Source organism: Thrips palmi, unplaced genomic scaffold (genome assembly GCF_012932325.1).
Source record: "Thrips palmi isolate BJ-2018 unplaced genomic scaffold, TpBJ-2018v1 HiC_scaffold_3, whole genome shotgun sequence".
NCBI lineage: Eukaryota > Metazoa > Arthropoda > Insecta > Thysanoptera > Thripidae > Thrips > Thrips palmi.
The window spans coordinates 1506933-1518982 of record NW_023144630.1 but is presented as its reverse complement, the minus strand read 5'-3'; positions in this window follow the sequence as shown (position 1 = coordinate 1518982).

The following is a 12050-nucleotide window of genomic DNA, read 5'->3' as shown; positions in this document are numbered from 1 at the left end:
CACAGTGGATCTGCCAGAAGACCGGTGCGGCCAAAATCCCGGACGCGTTTCGAGCTCCAGAGGACTCGAACCGAACGTGTGACCCCACCAATGGATTGCTCTCCGAACGAGGAGTCCATTGGTGGGGTCACACGTTCGGTGCGAGTCCCATTTAGCGACTCTGGAGCTCAAAACGCGTCTGGAGTTTAGGCCGCCTCCACCGGTCTTCTGGCGATTCCACTAAACGGTTCCATACCTTGTATTGGAAGAGCCCAGTTGATTTTCTCTTGGCAAGCTTTTCTCCCGTCTCCGTTTCGTTTTGTTTTTCATGTTTTTGACGGACTGGGTCCTTGCGTGGCGCACGGATCGCGGTGCGCGGATCGCGGCGCGATGTGGCATGTGGCGGAGCTCGCGGTGCAGCACGCGGTGCGCGGTGGCGCCGCGTGTCAAGCCGATTCATCACCCTTTGCGTCTGTCTCGTCTTCTGTCTCTTTCTCGCCTGCAACACTCGGTCTCTCTCTCTCTCTCTCTCTCTCTCTCTCTCTCTCTCTCTCTCTCTCTCTCTCTCTCTCTCTCCTCTCTCTCTCTCTCCCTCTCTCTCGCTCACGGAGCGCCTCCTCGGAATCAGTCTGCAAGTGTCACGGCTTTCGCCGGTGGCTTGGGGCGACGGGGCGACGGCAAGGGACCCGTGGGGGCTCGTGTCGTCTGCCGACTGAACAGTGGTTCCGACGCCCCGCCTCTCTCACACTCGCCGTCACACTCGTGGGGCGTCCCGCCGGGTAGGTGTGTATGTGTTCGTGTGTGTGTGTGAGAGAGAGAGAGAGAGAGAGAGAGAGAGAGAGAGAGAGAGAGAGAGAGAGAGAGAGAGAGAGAGAGAGAGAGAGAGAGAGAGAGAGAGAGGGGGGGAGGGACTCACACTCACGGCGAGACCTGCTAGCACCTTGTCAAGGCGAGTTGACATGCCGAGAGTACCAGCGCACAGTGGACCAGAAGACCGGTGGAGGCGGCCAAAAGTCAAGACGCGTTGTGAGCTCCAGAGTCGCTACATGGGACTCGAACCGAACGTGTGACCCCACCAATGGATTCCTCGTTCGGAGAGCGATCCATTGGTGGGGTCACACGCTCGGTTCGAGTCCCATTTAGCGACTCTCGAGCGTCGAAGCGAGAGACCCGCGAAAGACATGCCGGGCTGGCCGGCTGGCCCGTTGCAGGCAAGGGCCGTCGTCGCGTCCCGGCCCGTCCTCACAGTGTCCTCACAGCGTCCTCACAGCGTCCTGAGGACCCTCCGCCATTGTGTCGCGTACCTGCCGAGGGATTGCGAAGAGTCCTTGTCTCTCTCGCACCCCAGCGGGACGCATCGCGACCCCCCTCGGGTGCGACGCAGACAGAGCGTCGAGGGCTCCTCGGAGTGGGGCGCCATGGCCGGTGCTGAGTGGTGCGGCGAGGCCCTCGCATCGCCTCTCTCGCCTGCTCTCGCCTGCCTGACACCCTGACCCGATCTCTCTCCTTTGTTTAGCTTTGTCTCGCTCTGTCTTTGTCCCACCGCCCTTGGGCCCGAGGTGGCGCGCACGAGTCCAAGCGACAACTGCTGGGAACCTGAAAAAGAAACGGTGACTGGCCGGAAATTGGTGCATGCTTTCAAAAAAACATCCCTCCCCTTCCCCCGAAAAGAAAGAGTTGGCGTGCGCGGGGGTTTGAACCCACGTCCGGGTTCTGTAATCACACGACAAATGTGCGCTGATTTCTCTCTCTCTCTCCCGCAGCGCGGTGCCGGCTTTATCAAAAAAGTTTCGAGTCTCGGAGGGGCGGGTCACTTGGGGATGGAAAAAGGCTGCTCAGGTGGTGCGGGTGGCAGGCGGTGGACGCCCTGGTCCTGGTGTGCCGCACAGTGGGCCAGAAGACCGGTGCAGGCGGACAAAACTCTAGACGCGTTTTGTGCTCCAGTGACGCTAAATGGGACTTGAATCATACGCGTGACCCCACCAATGGATTGCTCTCCGAACGAGGAATCCATTGGTGGGGTCACACGTTCGATTCGAGGCCTGTTTAGCGACTCTGGAGCTCAAAACGCGTCTCGAGTTTTGTCCGCCTGCACCGGTCTTCTGGCCCACTGTGCGGCGTCCGGGCTGTCCGGGCTGTCCATGCCACGCGTCCGTCACCACGCTTTACGGCAGTGCGTCCAAGTTTGATGGCGGTATTGCCATTTTCCCGCCTCACCCTTTCCCCCCTTTTTTCGGTTTACACTGCGCATGTCACTTTACGGCCTCATGATGGAGAGACGACGCTTCGGCGTCACTAATCGAACGGGCGCTGCACCGGAGACAAGCAAAAAAGAAAAATAAACCGTGCATAATTTTTGTTTGAGAAATTTCAATTGTAAAGGCGCACGGAACAGCCCACTCCGCTGCGGCCGTCCACCGCCTCCCTTCGCTTCCGTTTCCTCGCGTTTTGTTTTTGTTTTTGTTTTCCGCTCGGCGCAGCGCGATGAAGGCCGCCGTTACGGACGCCGGCGAGCGAATAAATCAACTCCACCTGTCGTAAATTTAAATTCCCCAATTTTCATTTCCAGCACATCGTTTCGTTTCCAGGCCGGTCGGTCTGCGCCGCCGCGCCGCCGCGGCCCCTCGGCTCCCTATTTTTAAACACGCCGGCGATAACGGCTGGCCTCTCGGCCGCCCGCTGTCGTGCGTGTGGCAGTGTGGCGGCGTGGCAGTGTGGCGCCGCCGAAAACACACCGCACTGCCCGCTGCATTTTTCATCCCGCGGCCCTCAACGCAGTGCTGCCACACACCAGGTCTACGCAACAATTCGGAGTTCTTGCTGTGTGGCCAAAACACTTGACGCGTTTTGAGCTCCAGAGTCGCTAAATGGGACGCGAACTGACCGTGTGACCCCACCAATGGATTCCTCTCGGAACGAGCAATCCATTGGTGGGGTCACACGTTCGGTTCGAGTCCCATTTAGCGACTCTGGAGCTCAAAACGCGTCTGGCATTCTGGCCGCGGAGCGCCTGCCGTCGGCAGGGTAGGCAACCCCGACGCTCGGAGGGCTTCGGCTGGCCTACGCCTCAGGGGCTCTGCCCCTGTCCAGCGGCGGGGCGGGGCGGGGCAGGGCGCTTAGCGATACTACCACCCCGCCCCCGCACGCCCCCAGGCAAGGCCCCCCCCACCCCCGCGGCTTGCCGGCTTGCCTTGGCTCCCCTCCCGGAGCGCCTGCCGTGGTCCAGGTAGGCAGGCCGCCACGCACGCCTGCCCCGCGTCGCCGGGCCTTGCCTACCCGCCGGGCGCTCGCCCCGGCCCGCCCCTTCTTTGTCTGTCTCCCTGCTCATCTCTCGTAACTTTGTCACCGTGCGGGCCTCTCTCCCCCTTTTCACCGCCTTCTGGAAATAACGTTGTCTCCGTTTCTTTCGTTTGAGGCCAGCCGAGGCGGAGCGAGGCAGAGCCCTCGTATGTTTGTGGTGTGTGTGTGAGTGAGAGAGAGAGAGAGAGAGAGAGAGAGAGAGAGAGAGAGAGAGAGCGGATGGGCTGCTGCCAGCCTTAACTACCTTCGGGGAGGGGACTCTTCTGCTGGACTACCGCTTTGAGAAGGCAGTGCCAACCGCCCCTTCATCCCTTCATCCACTGCACTGTCAGATTCCATAACACTTCCCTCCTTTGCTGCACAAAACCCTCTCTGGTACAACCTCCTTCGCCGAAGAAACCCTCTCCGGAAAAAAGAGGAAGGAGGTGGGGCAGGGGTTGGTCAAACACAGATTGCAGGGAAAGAGGGTGTCGTGTCGGGGAAATCAGCGCTGCCCAAAGTGTCGAGCCTGGAGAGAGAGAGAGAGAGAGAGAGAGAGAAAGGGGAATATGGGCAGCGAGCCGATGTCGGTCAACAGGGGCTGCGAGCAAACAGAGCCGGCGGGTGGGCAGGCAGGCACACAGTGGGCCAGAAGACCGGTGGAGGCGGTCAAAACTCTAGACGCGTTTTGAGCTCCAGAGTCGCTAAAGAGGACTCGACCTGAACGCGTGACCCCACCAATGGATTCCTCGTTCGGAGAGCAATCCCTTGTTGGGGTTACGTCTTTGGTTCGAGTCCCATTCAGCGACTCTGGAGTTCAACATGGGTGTGGAATTTTGACCGCCACCGGTCTTCTGGCCCACTGTGAGGCAAGGCTGGCCCACCATCCACATGGGGTCGACTGCTGATGGTCAAGAGAGGGTTGAGAACCCGAGCGAAGTGCTCGTCGTCACAAACTCCCTGGGCTGCCCCAGGAAAGCACGATGATAAATTATGCGAAAGAAATTAACTTTCTGCAGGGTGCTTTAAAAAAAACTTGATGAAAGCAGTAAAAATGCCTGCAAGGCGTTGTCATGATGAGGTTGAGCGGTGCTCGCAAATTAGGTGTTTCGTTTTTGTTGTTGTTATTTTTACCTCCTTTTTCCTAGACAAAACAAAAACAACAACCATAACAAAAACGCAAAATTGAAAATGATGTGCATGTTTGCTCTAGATCGGTCATCGCGACCATTAGCAGCAGGCTGGCCCATTGTTAATGGCATTCATAGACTATCCGATCGCCTCAATCTAAATGGAGAGAGAGAGAGAGAGAGAGAGAGAGAGAGAGACAGAGAGAGAGAGTGCGGTTTGGGGATGTAGTGTGAGCCTGTGTGTGTGTGGTCGTCGTGGGTGAGGTCACTGTCAGTGTATTGGCACAGTGGACGCGTTGCGCGCTGCGCGCGTTGCGGACGAGTCGACCCGGTCCCACCGCCAGTCCCAGTGTCCCAGTGTGCCTGTCCGGCCGGGTCGCCTCCCCGCCGCCGGCGCCGCGCTGGCCGTGCTCTGGGGGACACACGCGACGCGCTGCAGCCTGGACAGCGCGCGTCTGTCTCTCTCGCACTCGTGGGGCGTCCCGCACCGGAGTGAGAGAGACGGCCCGCCGCGCTGCACAAACTGCAGCTGTCTGAGAGAGAACGCAGCCGCGCCGTCCAATCGATGAGGCGGCTCACATGGCAGCCTGCATGACTACGTGTCGCCGTGTCGCACCGTGCACTCGGTTTAAACCTCGGCCTGAACCTCGGCCCAAACCTTGGCCTGAACCTCGACCCAAACCTCGGCCCAAACCTCGGCCTAAACCTCGACCCAAACCTCAGCCTGGACCTCTAACCAAATCTCGGCCTAAACCTCGACCCAAACCTCGGCCTGAACCTCGACCCAAACTTCAACCCAAACATCGACCCAAACCTCGGCCTGAACCTCTACCCAAACCTCGGCCTGAACCTCGATGTGAACCTTGTCCTACACTAAAGATTGCCCACGATGCACCGGTGTCGAAAGGGTTGCCAACCTCAGCCTGCCTGCCAGGCAACTCGAGGAAACTGCTGTCTCGAGTGGGCAATTCTCGCCTGCTTTGTGTGGCAACCCTAGTTTCGCTGCCGCCGCCTTTGTTGGCGGGGCGGAGGAACCCCGTCTTCGCCGCTCTGTCTCTCTCGCACCAATGCGGGACGCCCCACGAGTGCGAGAGAGACAGAGCGACGAAATCGACTGGCGGAATCAGTCCGCAGGCGGCGGTGTCGCTGAATTTTTAAACCTTATTTTGTCTGTGTGGGGCGGGGAGTGGGAAGGTCAGGGGCAAGGCCGGGCCGGGCCAGCCAGCCAGAGGGGCTTCACGTGTGGCCAGATCTCACACCTGGGAGAGAGAGAGAGAGAGAGAGAGAGAGAGAGAGAGAGAGAGAGAGAGAGAGAGAGAGGAGATATACACTCAAAACTTTTTTCCTTCCGCGCAACACTTTCGTAGGGCATAAACTTCACTGGAAGCAATAATTTGTTGCCCTGGCAGGGCAGAAAGTCTGGGAATGCAGAAGTGGATTGTTTTCACTCACTTGCGGAGGAAAAAGGTAAAATGGAGCTCCAGGTGTATTTTTTTGCCATGGTACCCACTCTAAAGTAACACCTTAATAAAAAAAAATTGCATCAATTTTTTTCAAGTTTTGAAACAACGGGAGGCTTAGGGTGGTGCGTGTGGTTTGGCGTGCTGGCAGCGATGTGAGCGAGAACTGCTGGGGATGGGCGATAAGAAGAGAGAGAGAGAGAGAGAGAGAGAGAGAGAGAGAGAGAGAGAGAGAGAGAGAGAGAGAGAGAGAGAGTAGGGGGAGGGACCGACGTCGTCTGCAGCGATAAGACAGAGAGCCCGGAGGGCTTAGCGGTCACCGTCTCCAGTGGTTCCGGCCGCCCCGGCCTTCGGACTGCGCCAAATACCGCTCCAAGAGTCGGAACGGCGCTCTCACGTGTGGCCACCTTTGCTTTTTTTTGTCAGTGTGTTGGTAGTTTTCAGCAGATTCCACGCGAGGCAGGGGTGCTCCAGCCCACACATCTCTCTGGGATCGAATGCCTGCACCCACGCGGCCAGGACGGCCAGGGCGGCAGGGGCCACGAGGACGCTGGGACGCGCTGGGATGCTAGCCGGGCTGCGGTGCTGCGGTGGTTCCGGCAGTGCAGTGGTAGTATGGCTGCTGCCTGCCGCCGCCGGAGGATCTCGGGATTTGCGTGGATGGGGCGGGGCGGGGCGGGGGCGGGGCGGGGGCGGGAGACCTGCCGCCGCCTTTGTGTCCGCGCGTCCTATTGAGTTCCGCCCCCGCCTCCACCCCGCCCCCGCCCCCGCCGGCCGCCCGCCCCCCGCCTCCGAGGTGGGTGGGTACTTGGCGGCACTGGTTGGCAAGACCCTCTACTCGGTAGTGCTTAAACAGGATACAGTGACCCTCCCTCTGACTCCCTACTCACCAAGGGGGGCTGACTCTCCCGAACCGTGTACGAAGTATTATATATTATAGGTATTATAGAGTATTATAGGTATTATTCCGAACATTTTATTTAGATAATTGTGTCGTTTTAAGTGGTTTTCCGTGTACCAAAGGTTTCCGAAATACGCAAGTTAGTTGAAAACAAGGATTCCGGCTTGCGCTCCTCAGCCTCAAAATACTACCGCGCATCTTTAAGAGCCTCAGCACCTTGTCATCAGCCTTAGCGCCATTTTCTTACTCTAACGATCCGTCTAAAAATCGCTGAACGCCTGTTCACCACAATTTTACAAAACTTTCTCATTTTGAACCCGAAACTGCACTAAATGTGCGGCATTTTTTGGTATTATGGATTATAGTATTATAGGTATTATACAAGTATTATAGGTCTGTGTACGAAGTATTATAGGAGTCAGCCCCCCTTGCTACTCACGCTCCACCACATGCACAAGCCCCTTTTCGCTTTTTTTTCTTCAAAATTAATTTTGGGTCTTAAAAAAAATTCTTTCGTTACTGTCAGATTAAAGTAGAGTCCTGGACAATAACGTGACCTCGGCCTTTCTTCAGGTATTTTTGTTTTGGCCTGTGGCCCGCCGCACAGTGGGCCAGAAGACCGGTGGAGGCGGCCAAAACTCTAGGTGCGTTTTGAGCTCCAGATTCGCAATTCAGGACTCGAACCGAACGTGTGACCCCACCAATGGATTCCTCGTTCGGAGAGCAATCCACACGTTCGGTTCGTGTCCTATTTAGCTACTCTGGAGCTCAAAACGCGTCTAGGATTTTGGCCGCCTCCACCGGTCTTCTGGCCCACTGTGCGTTGCCATCAATGTCCACGGGAAAAAACACGACGCTTTCTCGTTATCCGCTAATGCCACTGACCAAATGACCAAACGCGCGACGCTGCGACCGGCCAGGTGGCCGCCGGTGAATTATACACGGGGAGGGGGTAGTCGGGGGTAGTCTGGGGGTAAGCCTGTTATTTGGGCCCGGCGGGGGGAAGGGGGGGGGGGTTGACCTGGTACAGATTGCCCCGAACCAGATCACGGCCAGATCTCCGCCTAATCCGTGCACGAGGCTACACCTGTAAGGCAGAGAAACGTGCACCAGAGGTACCGAAAAGGGGGAGGGGGCCTTGGGGGCCTTATCGTGTGTGTGTGTGTGTGTACCTCCCCCCTCCCTCTACGTCCAAAAACAGTCCGCTTTTCAGGCACTCTGCAAAAAAAAGGTGGTAGGGTATGTAGTAGTGTTCATGAAAACAAATCAAATCAGAAATATCAATTGAAAAGCTTGATTTTTGTTTCATATCTATTTTTTAGTGGGAATGGCGTTTCATTGCGGCTCGGTGGAGCGGGTCGAAGCGCGGTGGCGAGGCGGCCCTACACTGTGCCCGCGCTGTGCCCGCGCCGTGCCTCTACATGTGCCGCTGGTCCCAGCCACCTCTGAAATAATTATCCCCACCCCTTCAGGCCTTCAGCGACTAATGCTCATTAGAAGGACGCTGCTACACCGCGAAAAATGACAACGATGCAAATCCAGCGACGGGGATGAAACCCCCTTTTTTTTGTACGGACTACCACAACGTTTCCCATTGTTTATTCGTTTGTTTTTTGTGTTCTGTCTCGCCGTCTCCCTCCCCCTCCCATTCCCGCTGAGGTTGAACGCCCAATTTTACAACGAAAGAGATGGAGCTTGTAATGGAAAGCTGGCCGGTTTGTGATTAATGTGTGGGTCTTAGCAGTGGCGGGGCTTTCATAAATCAACACGTCCATTTCAGGCAAATCTCTGCCCCCCTCCCCCGCTTTTCCTCCTGACCACCTGCCACCCCCTCCTCGGCGGCGTCGTCCAGTCCCGCCTGGTGCCGCCCCTCGACGCCCGTTTCCGACAAAATTATTTCTCTGACGACCCTCTCCGTATTTCCGCCGGGCGTTTCCGACTCATCGCGAAGATTCGTTTTCGCCTCTCGGCGCACAGTGGGCCAGAAGACCGGCGGAGGCGGTCAAAACTCTGGACGCGTTTTGAGCTCCAGAGTCGCTAAATAGGACTCGAACCGAACGTGTGACCCCGTCAATAGGCTGCTCTCCGAACGAGGAATCCATTGGTGGGGTCACACGCTCGGTTCGTGTCCTATTAAGCGACTCTGGAGCTCAAAACGCGTCCAGAGTTTTGACCGCCTCCACCGGTCTTCTGGCCCACTGTGCATGATGCTCAAAATGGCGTAAATGTTCTTACCAGGGCATAAAATGAACGCCTAGTGAAGCGGGAGACAAAAAATGCCCAAAATGACTGCATAGTTTCGCAAAGTTGTTGCGAACATGGCTCTTATGGCCTCTTCCCGGCGAGTCTCCGAGAATTTCCCGCATTCCTTAGCCCTCTTTGGCCGCGCCCCTCCCCATGGCACGGCACGGCAGGGCACGGCAGGGCAGGGCGCCCCCCTCGCCATCCAGGGGGGTGAAACGTATCTGGGGCGTCAGGTTGCTCATGGCATTTTCGTTGGCGCTGTGCCATAGTGCCGGGACAGCGAGGCACTGGACACGCTGTAGTCGCTAGTCGCTGTAGTCGCTGTAGTCGCTAGTCGCTGTAGTCGCACCACCGTAAATAAACAGGGCGCTCAGCGAGACACCTCGAAACACTTGGACACTTGGAGTCGTATAATGCGTACTGTATGTTGGCCGGGTTCGCGTCTGGTGAGCCAGGATGGCGGTTTTTCGAATCGAAATCCCCAGCCTGGACAGTGCAGTGCAGTGGGGTGCACAAGCCGAGGCCGCGATAAGAGCGAATTGGTGATCCGGATTGGGAGCGACATGGACATGGCGTGGCGCGGCGTGGCGCGGCGTGGCACACTGTGCAAAGCCATGAAAATTAGTTGCGCTTGCAGAGGGACCTGTTATCGCCCGTCGCCAACCTCGACCCTCCTCCTACACTGTTATCATTACACAGTGGGCCAGAAGACCGGTGGAGGCGGCCAAAACTCTGGACGCGTTTTGAGCTCCAGAGTTGCTGAATGGGACTCGGGCCGAACGTGTGATCCCACCAATGGATTCGGAGAGCAATCAATGGTCACACGTTCGGTTCAAGTCCTGCTTAGCGACTCTGGAGCTGAAAACGCGTCTAGAGTTTCGGCCGCCTCCACCGGTCTTCTGGCCCACTGTGGCGCCGCGTCCCCACCCGCCCTTTCCAGCGACCGCGAAGCCACAGACGTCGTGGGACTGCCAATTCTCCGCCGGTTTGCTTAAACTCGGTTTGTTTAAACTGGGTTTGCTTCAACTCGGTTTGCTTAAACTGGGTTTGTTTAAACTCGTTTGCGCGCCGTGTTGTGGCGCCACCGCTAACCGCATCAATTTTGAATTTCCCGCGCTGGTGATATGTTTACCGTGGCGCCGTGCCGCAGCGCCGCGGCCAGGAAGGGGCAGCGCAGCGCAGCTCCGCACAGTGGGCCAGAAGACCGGAGGAGGCGGCCAAAATTCTAGACGCGTTTTGAGCTTCAGAGTCGCTAAACAGGCCTCGAACCGAGCGTGTGACCCCACCAATGGACTGCTCTCCGAACGAGGAATCCATTGGTGGGGTCACACGTTCGGTTCGAGTCCTGTTTAGCGACTCTGGAGCTCAAAACGCGTCCAGAGTTTCGGCCGCCTCCGCCGGTCTTCTGGCCCACTGTGCTCCGGCAGGCTTTCCTCGCTCCGTCTCTCTCTCGCCCGGACGGCCCCGGCGAGGCCCCGGCGGCGCGCCGCGTGGGTGCGAGAGAGACAGAACGAGGCCTCCGGGGAGAACCTCGCGGCTCCCGTCCGTACGCTGGGTACGCCAGTACTACGCCAGTACGCCCGCCCGTCATGAAAGAATTGGACTTTCAAATGAAGCAGAGAATGTCCGCTCCGGCAGTGCTGGCAGGGGGTTGGGGGGGGGGGGGGGGGGGCGTCACGCTCAACAGAGTGGCGGAGTGGGCGGATTGAATTACCTGCGCCTTGAAGATGGACCCAGGTCAGTGGCCCGCTGCGTGTATGTGTGTGTGTGTGTGCGTGTGTGTGTGTCTGTGTGTGTGCAGGACGATTGAATGTGATGGCAGCGCGGGACGTTTTCCTCCCTGCAGGGTGCAGGTTGCAGGCTGCACACAGAGAGAGAGAGAGAGAGAGGGGGGGGGATGCTTTTGAGGAAAGCGAGCCGAGCCAACAAATCAGCGCTAAGTAAGCGAGGCTAGGGGCCACGGCGCTTCCAGTGGCCTTACCTCCAGGACGCCCCCCCCCCCCCCCCGCCAAACCCACTCAACCGCCTCCGCCTGCAGTCTGCAGCAAGCGCTGTAGAAACATTGAAATGAAAATCAGAATCCAATCCACAAATTAGTGAAACCCCGGAAAAAGGAAAATATTGGCAAAGTCGGCGGGCGGGGCGTCCCGCGGGGCGGCGGGGTCGCGTCCGTCCGCTAGCTGCGTCCTGCCTTCCTTCCTATTGATCTGCGATCTGCGAAATATTCATCCGTGACGTGCGCGTTAAAGATGGAACGGCCGGGAAATCGGGGAGAAAGGGGCGAGCGGCAGCTGTTTTGGACACGCGCGACGGACACGCGACGGACACGCGACGGACACGCGACGGACACGCGACGGACACGCGACGGACACGCGACGGACACGCGACGGACGCGTGCTGAAGGAGGGAGACACTCCGTCCACTCGTACGCCTACACCATAAAACACTGCACAGGCATATGGACAAAAACAACAGTCCTACCGCAATGAGTAGGAGGCTGCTCAAACGCCCCAGAGCTCTCTCTCTCTCTCTCTCTCTCTCCTCTCTCTCTCTCTCTCTCTCTCTCTCTCTCTCTCTCTCTCTCCCTCTCTCTCTCTTTCTCTCTCTCTCTTTCTCTCTCTCTCTCTCTCTCTCTCTCTCTCTGTGTGTGTGTGTGTGTTTGCTCGAGTGTGTGTGTGCGTGCGTGTGCTCGAGTGTGAGACTGCGTGCGTCGCTGCCCCCCCCCCCCCCCCCCCCCCCCCGGCCCACCCGGCCGATCGTCCCGAGTTTGGCCCGAGTCTGTTGTAAAAATAGTTGTGCGTGCACGGGGCGCAGGGGCCACCATCGCGGTATGCAAACAGTCGGGCTGTCTGACTGCACGCCGCCGAGCCGCCCTGCCGGCCTGCCGCCGTGACCCGAGTGTTGTGCCAGACAGGTGTCGAGCACACTGCCAAAAAGGCACCTTGTTTACCTGCGACGCGGACTGCAGTGGCTCTGGTTCAACAACCATCTCCAGAGTAAACCACAGTGGGCCAGAAGACCGGTGGAGGCGGCCAAAACTCTAGACGCGGTTTGAGC